Source organism: Melospiza melodia, chromosome 1 (assembly GCF_035770615.1).
Source record: "Melospiza melodia melodia isolate bMelMel2 chromosome 1, bMelMel2.pri, whole genome shotgun sequence".
NCBI lineage: Eukaryota > Metazoa > Chordata > Aves > Passeriformes > Passerellidae > Melospiza > Melospiza melodia.
This window is the reverse complement of record NC_086194.1, coordinates 89440636-89447684: the sequence shown is the minus strand read 5'-3', so window position 1 is coordinate 89447684 and position 7049 is coordinate 89440636.

The following is a 7049-nucleotide window of genomic DNA, read 5'->3' as shown; positions in this document are numbered from 1 at the left end:
ATTGTGTTGCAGTGAAGGGAAGCCATATATACTTACAAATTAATCTTTTTAAGGGAAAAAATAGGTGGGGAGTAGCAGCATGGTGAAGTGGGAGGGAATGTGTGTTTTCATTTATTAACTTGTAAATTATGTATCACATTATTAGTTTAAGTATGTTTGTGTGTGGGTACAGAAGTGAGACTTAGCATGTGTGTTCTACACTTGTCTTAGTTTTGTTAATTTAAGTATGTAGATAATTAAAATTTAATTTTAACTTGTGACAATACTTACTCTAAATGTAAAACCTTGGCATTCCTTCCATCATACATCTATTGAATTCTTCAGTGTTAATTATTTCCTCATAAACATCCATTTTGATGGTTGTGGCCTAGGTATTTCTATAAAGTAGGTATGAGGTAATTATTTACAAAATAATGAAAACCCACAAACATTTACAAAGATTCAGTGATTGGCTTAAGTTGCTGAGGAATAATTTTAAGCTTTTTATGGGAAGGTATAAATGAATAGGCTGTATCTGACTAAACCGTTGATGGTTTAGTCTCAGAAGTGACTTTGTAAGTGAGAGTGCAACTAAAGAAACTAGACGGGGTCCCTGAGGATACCTGAAGTACACCCAGCCTGAAAAAGGGGACTGATAGTAGCAAGACTAATTAGCAAAGGAAGGAGTTGATAACAAAAGTTACTGGGCACAAGAAGGCAGAGAAGAAACTACTCATGATTGCCAGTAAGTGTTAAAACCCTAATTCTGTATTGTTAGAGGAAATGGAGCTTTTCACAGACTCTTAGTGAAACTGACATGTTCAAGGCTTTGAGAGCCAATTTAAACCTGTAGCTACACTAGACCTTTCCATTTGGAGAGGCAGATCTGTCACAGAATCTGGCATAGTATCAGGCACAAGCTTAGTTTTTTAGAGGATGAAGTTGAATTCATTGGTGAAAAGACAGGTAACCACCTTAAGTATTCTTCTGTCTTAGCAAGAAAAAGTTATTTAATAGTCTGGGTTTGACATTCTGCATATTCACTTTCCAAACAGCTCTTAACTACTGATAGCAAAACTCCTTGTGTAAAGGGGACACCTCAGATATTCTACAAATCTTTCTCCTATGTTAAAACAAAGCTCATCTGAAAAATGTTATCCAGATGAGGTATTCCATGTAAAACAACCTGACATTTGGGCTGCAGCTTTTCCATGGGAAGGAACAAGGTTTTGCTCAATTAAAGCCAAGCTGACCTCCACACCATGGTTACTTGAGTATCTACTAGTCAACTAGGAAGGCAACACACAATTCTGTAAATAATTTCAAAAAATATCCAGACAGATTAGGCCAGCTGGGTTAAACTGGTAACGGTGTGTTCCTTTCAGCTTCTGGAATGAGGATGCAGCATCATGGCTGAACGTGAGGACTGCCTGTAACCAGTGTTCCTTTGTGTGATCTCCTTCACACAGAATAATGACAGTTTGGTCACTGTGAGTTTTTAAATTAAACCTGAAATGCACAGAATGTGACAGTGTTCACAGGGGTTCTTGGATGAGGTAAGAGATGAAGATCTGACTCCATGTTTCAGAAGGCTTGATTTATTATTTTATGATATATATTACATTAAAACTATACTAAAAGAAGAAAATGTTTCATCAGAAGGCTAGCTAAGAATAAAAAAGAAAGGAATGATAACAAAGGTTTGTGCCTCAGGCTCTGTGTCGAAGCCAGCTGGGCTGTGATTGGCCATTAATTACGAACAATCACATGAGACCAATCACAGATCCACCTGTGGCATTCCACAGCAGCAGATAATCATTATTTACATTTTGTTCCTGAGGCCTCTCAGCTTCTCAGGTGGAAAAAATCCTAAGGAAAGGATTTTTCATAAAAGTTGTCTGCGACAGAATGCCTATCCTTTTTTTCCCTGTAGGAGGCTTAAATCTGGCAGAAAAAATTTAGGCCTAGAGGTTCCTCCTTTTACAGAGAACATCCAGCACTCTCTGACAGGGTAGGAAATGGGTGGTTTCACAAGTTGACCCAAATTGCTTTGTAGCTCATTAAGGCTAATATACCACATCCATTCTTACTTGCAAGTAATTTGCAATCTATTTATAAATGTTTATAAGGCCTTAATAAAAAAACTGAGCTGTGCTTACATGAAAATCCCAAATAATGCCTAGGTCAAAACCTTTTTTTCCTTGGTTTTTTTTTTTTTTTTCAATAATCCAGGAATCCTCATTTCCTGTAATAAATTACATAGCAGTTGAATACGTGAAATTGAGAGCAATTTAGGATATCTCACAGACAATCTGCTCCAAAGACTGCAGCTAATCCTGTGTAACTGACTTCCAAATTTGTTCCAGACTCCCACAAGAGGTGCACACCCACTTTACCTTCTCATGCTCATAGAGGAGGCTGAGGACCTTTTCTGTATTTCTGTTCCTACTGGATTCACATCATCTCTTTGATTTCTAGTACACTGATCACAGAACATAACAAACACATAAACCAAGATAACAAAACACAACATCTAGGCAACACCCAGGCTTCCTTCTGGTTTCCCAGCTGCCCCTCAGTGACACAGTGACAGAAATTTGAGGCAGAGTCTTGTTCAGAATATGTGCTGCAATGTTGTGAATTGAAAGCTATCCAAACATCCATAACACAGCTAGATGCCAGGCAAAATAAACAAATAAACTAAAAATCGCAAACCACAGTGTGGTTTTGGTCTAAAAAGTGTTCTAGCTCCAATCTCATTTTTCCCACAACCATGAGCAGTCCAGTGGCCTGTGATGAATCCCCAGTGATAATACAGAAGAAAAGTAAGTGTTATCAGGGTCTTTGTCTGTGATAGGAATGATTAAAGAAAATGAAGCTTGAAGGGCACAAGGGAAACCGTGGTTTGGTTTAAGCTGATTTTGCAAGGGGCAGGAGTTTAAAAATTTTAGTGGTTTCTTGGTTTAATATCCATCACAGATATAAAATATTATCTGCCTTTCCTAGCACTCCTTAAGGCATTGGACTTCCACAGGGCTTTACAGAGTAGGGAAGGAGAGAGTGGCAGAAGCCCCCATCAGGGTTCTCCCAGTTTCAAACTGAGCAGAGACAATCACACATAGATCCATTGCTTTCCTGATTTACTATAGGAGAAGGCACAGCTGTTACAAGTTTGTCCTGTAACAGGAAATGTAATATCATAAACGTTCTTCCTAAGTCTTTTAAAATACAGAGTTTGCAGAACACTCACAAAAGCATATTGAAAAGAAAACAACCTTCCAAAACCTGGCCATGTGCTCTCTGCTAGCTACACCACATAATGGCAAAACCTGGGACAATTCCTCTCTCCACCCCATCAGTATCACATTTCTATGTTTTCCAGCAAGAGCAAAGGGCGGGCACATCTCAGAGATGAGACTCTATGAGGTAAGGGCAGGGTTTGGGAAAGGAAAATGTTTAATAGAAGTTTTTGAGTTCTTACTTCATATTGCAGAATTTGTTTGTCCTAGATGGGTAGATCAGCAAGAACTAAATTTGAAACAAACCTATTCAAGATTTGTTAAAAAGTTAATCATTATTGAAATTGTTCTGAGGTAACAATTTTAGAGCGATTAGGTCAATTCTTAGGGTATCTAACTGCATCATAGCTAAACAATAATTTAATTGTTAGTAAAATCATCAAAAGACAATACAACAGTAGTTGTATGAGTGGAAAGCTGCTTTTCTTCACTGAAATTCATCCTTTTGATTATGAACAATCCATCTCATGATTGTTAAAACGTGGTGTAAGCCACGTATTTTATAAAATAATGTTTTCCTCTGACATCCAACTAATTTCCAAACACAATCAGCAAAAGCAGCAGCAGCAAATTATTTCTGTGTGTTTTTTCCAGGAAAAAGTACATGTGAAGATATATGCCATTACCACACTTGGGTTTTTAGCAGAACCTGTTGTGATATGCAGGGGTTAATGTTTTTAAACTGAAGGGGAAAGCAGGTTCAGACTGGATATTAAGGCCGAAGACTTTTACAATCAGGGTGGTGAAACACTGGAACAGGTTGCCCAGAGATGTGGGGGATCCCCTATATCTGGAAAATTTGAGGGGATGTTAGATGGGGCTCTGAGCAACCTGATCTAGTCAAAGGTGTCCCTGCTCCTTGCAGAGAGGTTGGAACTGGATGATCTTTAAAGGTCTTTCCAGCCCACACTGTTCTGTATTTCCTGCTGATCCCAGTCTATGCCCTCTCACTTTGATAACCTTAGTGTTTAGTTGAGTGTTTCAGCCAATTCTACAACCCTGCAACTGTGATTTAATTTAGATCCCATTTCCTGGTTTTGTTTATTGCAGAGCAGAACAGCACAAAATCCTTGCTAAACTTTAATGACATTCACTGCTGTACCCTTACACACCAAGCAGGTCATACTAATGAAGGAAATTAGATCAATTTGATACTGTTTGTCCTTGACCAAATGTTTTGTTCTATGTCTGTGGATTCTATTACTACTTAAGAGATTACCAAGAAATTTCTCCACTGATTTTGTGTACTTACCTGGTGGCTTCTTTTACTGCTTTTACAATGGCAGACCTTGATAAAAAATGGCATTCTGTACTTGTATCACAAAAGAACTGTAAAGTCACACATTTTCAAAAGATGAGGACTAATGGAACAATATCAGAATGTCAGAAATTGGCTTTTGTTGCTCAGATGCTTCTAAAAAAGTTTTTAAATGTTCTACAGTCATCACTTTAAATGTCAAAATGAAACAACATTCAGCAATGCTGTGAGACAGCAAAAACATTCCTTTGTTGCAAATTGCAGCAACTCAGAAATTGTTTTTTTAGCTTCTTTTAGGCATGTTGCTACAAACTCCATGGAATTTCTGTAAGTATTTTAATTCCTGTTTTTTTTAAGCTATGCAAATATTTTACAGATTTTAAAATTAACATTCATATCAGTAAGTAAAGAATTCCTTATTTCATATCTGTAAATTAGTTACACTACTTTTATCTAAAAGACAAGGTAAAAAATACATCTGCAATAGATATTTTACTGGTTGAAAAACATTAAACTCTACACATCACTAGATATAAATGAAGGTGAACCCATTTCATACCCTTAATTTATTGTGAGGGATACAAATTGGATATATCATTATTTGTGTATACATTCAGGGAAAACAAGTTAAGTGATTATTCAAAGTTCAGGTTGGAGTTCTCAATCTCCATAAACATTTCCTATGAATTAGAATACATGGTGCACAAGAAATGTTGTTTGAAATTGAAAGTACTGACATGGTTCTTGCAGTTCCAGGATCTTAACTAAATTGGAAGAGAAAGCCCAGTAACAATGAGACAAAAAGCCAAGCAAAACCTCCCTTCCTGCTGTATCCTACTTCATCAATAACTAAAACCAACAATTAGGCAGAGAATAAAGATTATCTACTGAAGAAATTATACTAATAATGGGGTTAATTAATTGTATATTTAGATGTCTACAAGCATCTTCAGTGTGCAACAGACTAACATGCTTGAGAGAAGACTCAAGGCTTACTAGAACAGACTGGTCTTTACCTCCCAAATGCCCTTTCTTAACTTTAATGACAAAAGAAATTGACATCAATTAATAAAAACATGTTGAGTGCTCCAATTAGAAAGTACATAAATGTGATTACCTGTTGATATTTAATTCGCGTGCTAACACGTCTTTACGTGCATTGCTCTCCCCTGTTTAGCCTGGGTGGGTGCCTATGACATGAACTACTCAATTTAACTTTATATCATTATTAAAACATTATTTTACCTGCTCAGAAAAATTCGACTTCTTCCAGGCATAAAACAGTCATTGCTTTTGATATTTTAGCCGAAGTAAGGAAAATTTTGTTCAAATATCAGAAATTTGTTCCACAATAAGCACAAGTAACATGAAATAAAACAGGATACCTAATTTATTTGGCCAACAAAGTTCACCTGTTATGCTACACTGATGTTCAGATAACCTCAAATTTAGCAAAAGGTCCACAAGAGTCCTGCAAAAAAAAAAAACAATTTGAACAACAGTGGATGTGAAAACATTTCTCAGAAATTACTGACTTACCTTTTTCCTTGTATCTTTTCACTAGAAAATTTTAACATGCTACTAGTGTGTAACTTAGTTTCAGCGAGCTGAACTTGGCTTTTAACATACCTCAAGTGCTGGGTCTGCACAAACAAGATTTTTGGGGATTTTAGGAAAGGACAAAGGTTTTGGACTTGCTTTTTCCTCCCCAGGTTTTGCATGTTGCATTCTAAACATATTCCACCTACTCATGGCTAAAATGTATTGATACCAATTGATATTGACATTACGTACACGTTACAGGCAATACAGAGTGCATTTTAATATTTGCTTGCTTGCAAATCAAAGAAAAAGAATTTTTAAAGAAAATCTTGCAAATGTAGACATTTTTCTTGATTTCTATAAGATTATATAATGTGCATAATTGTCTGTAATTCCTACACCAGGAAAGGTGTAGGAAACCTTTTAACAATGACCATAGCTTAGTTCTTCATCATAAATTCTAACCTGTTTGAAAACCTTTTATGACCTTGTTCAGCTCAGAGGTCTATGACATTACCTTCATGGAAGTGCTCACATCCTGCTGGAACAATGGAGAGGCACTTCAACACAGCACACTTGTTATGGATATTCACTGTAAATTCAATGTTAGAAACACAAAAACTGGCTTCATAATGCAGCCTGAAGATACTGAGTGTATCACTTATAGGCAGAGTTTTATGGGTTCTGACAGACTTTGGATTTCTAATTGCTGGTCTCAAATGTGCTTTTAGTCAAACAGGTGATGTATTAGCAGTAACTATAAAGAATATAATCAATGAATATTGCAGGTCTAATCAGTGTAAGCTTAGAACACCCTATTTTCTGAAGCTTGGTGCTGGTATCTTGCCTCTGGTATTCATGTGGTCCATTTGATTATTTACCTGTGATTCTATACAAACATAGAGGCAGATAATAGGTGTGTGTATCACTGTGCCAAGCAGGACCCAAATCCTATTGTATATTGCAATTTT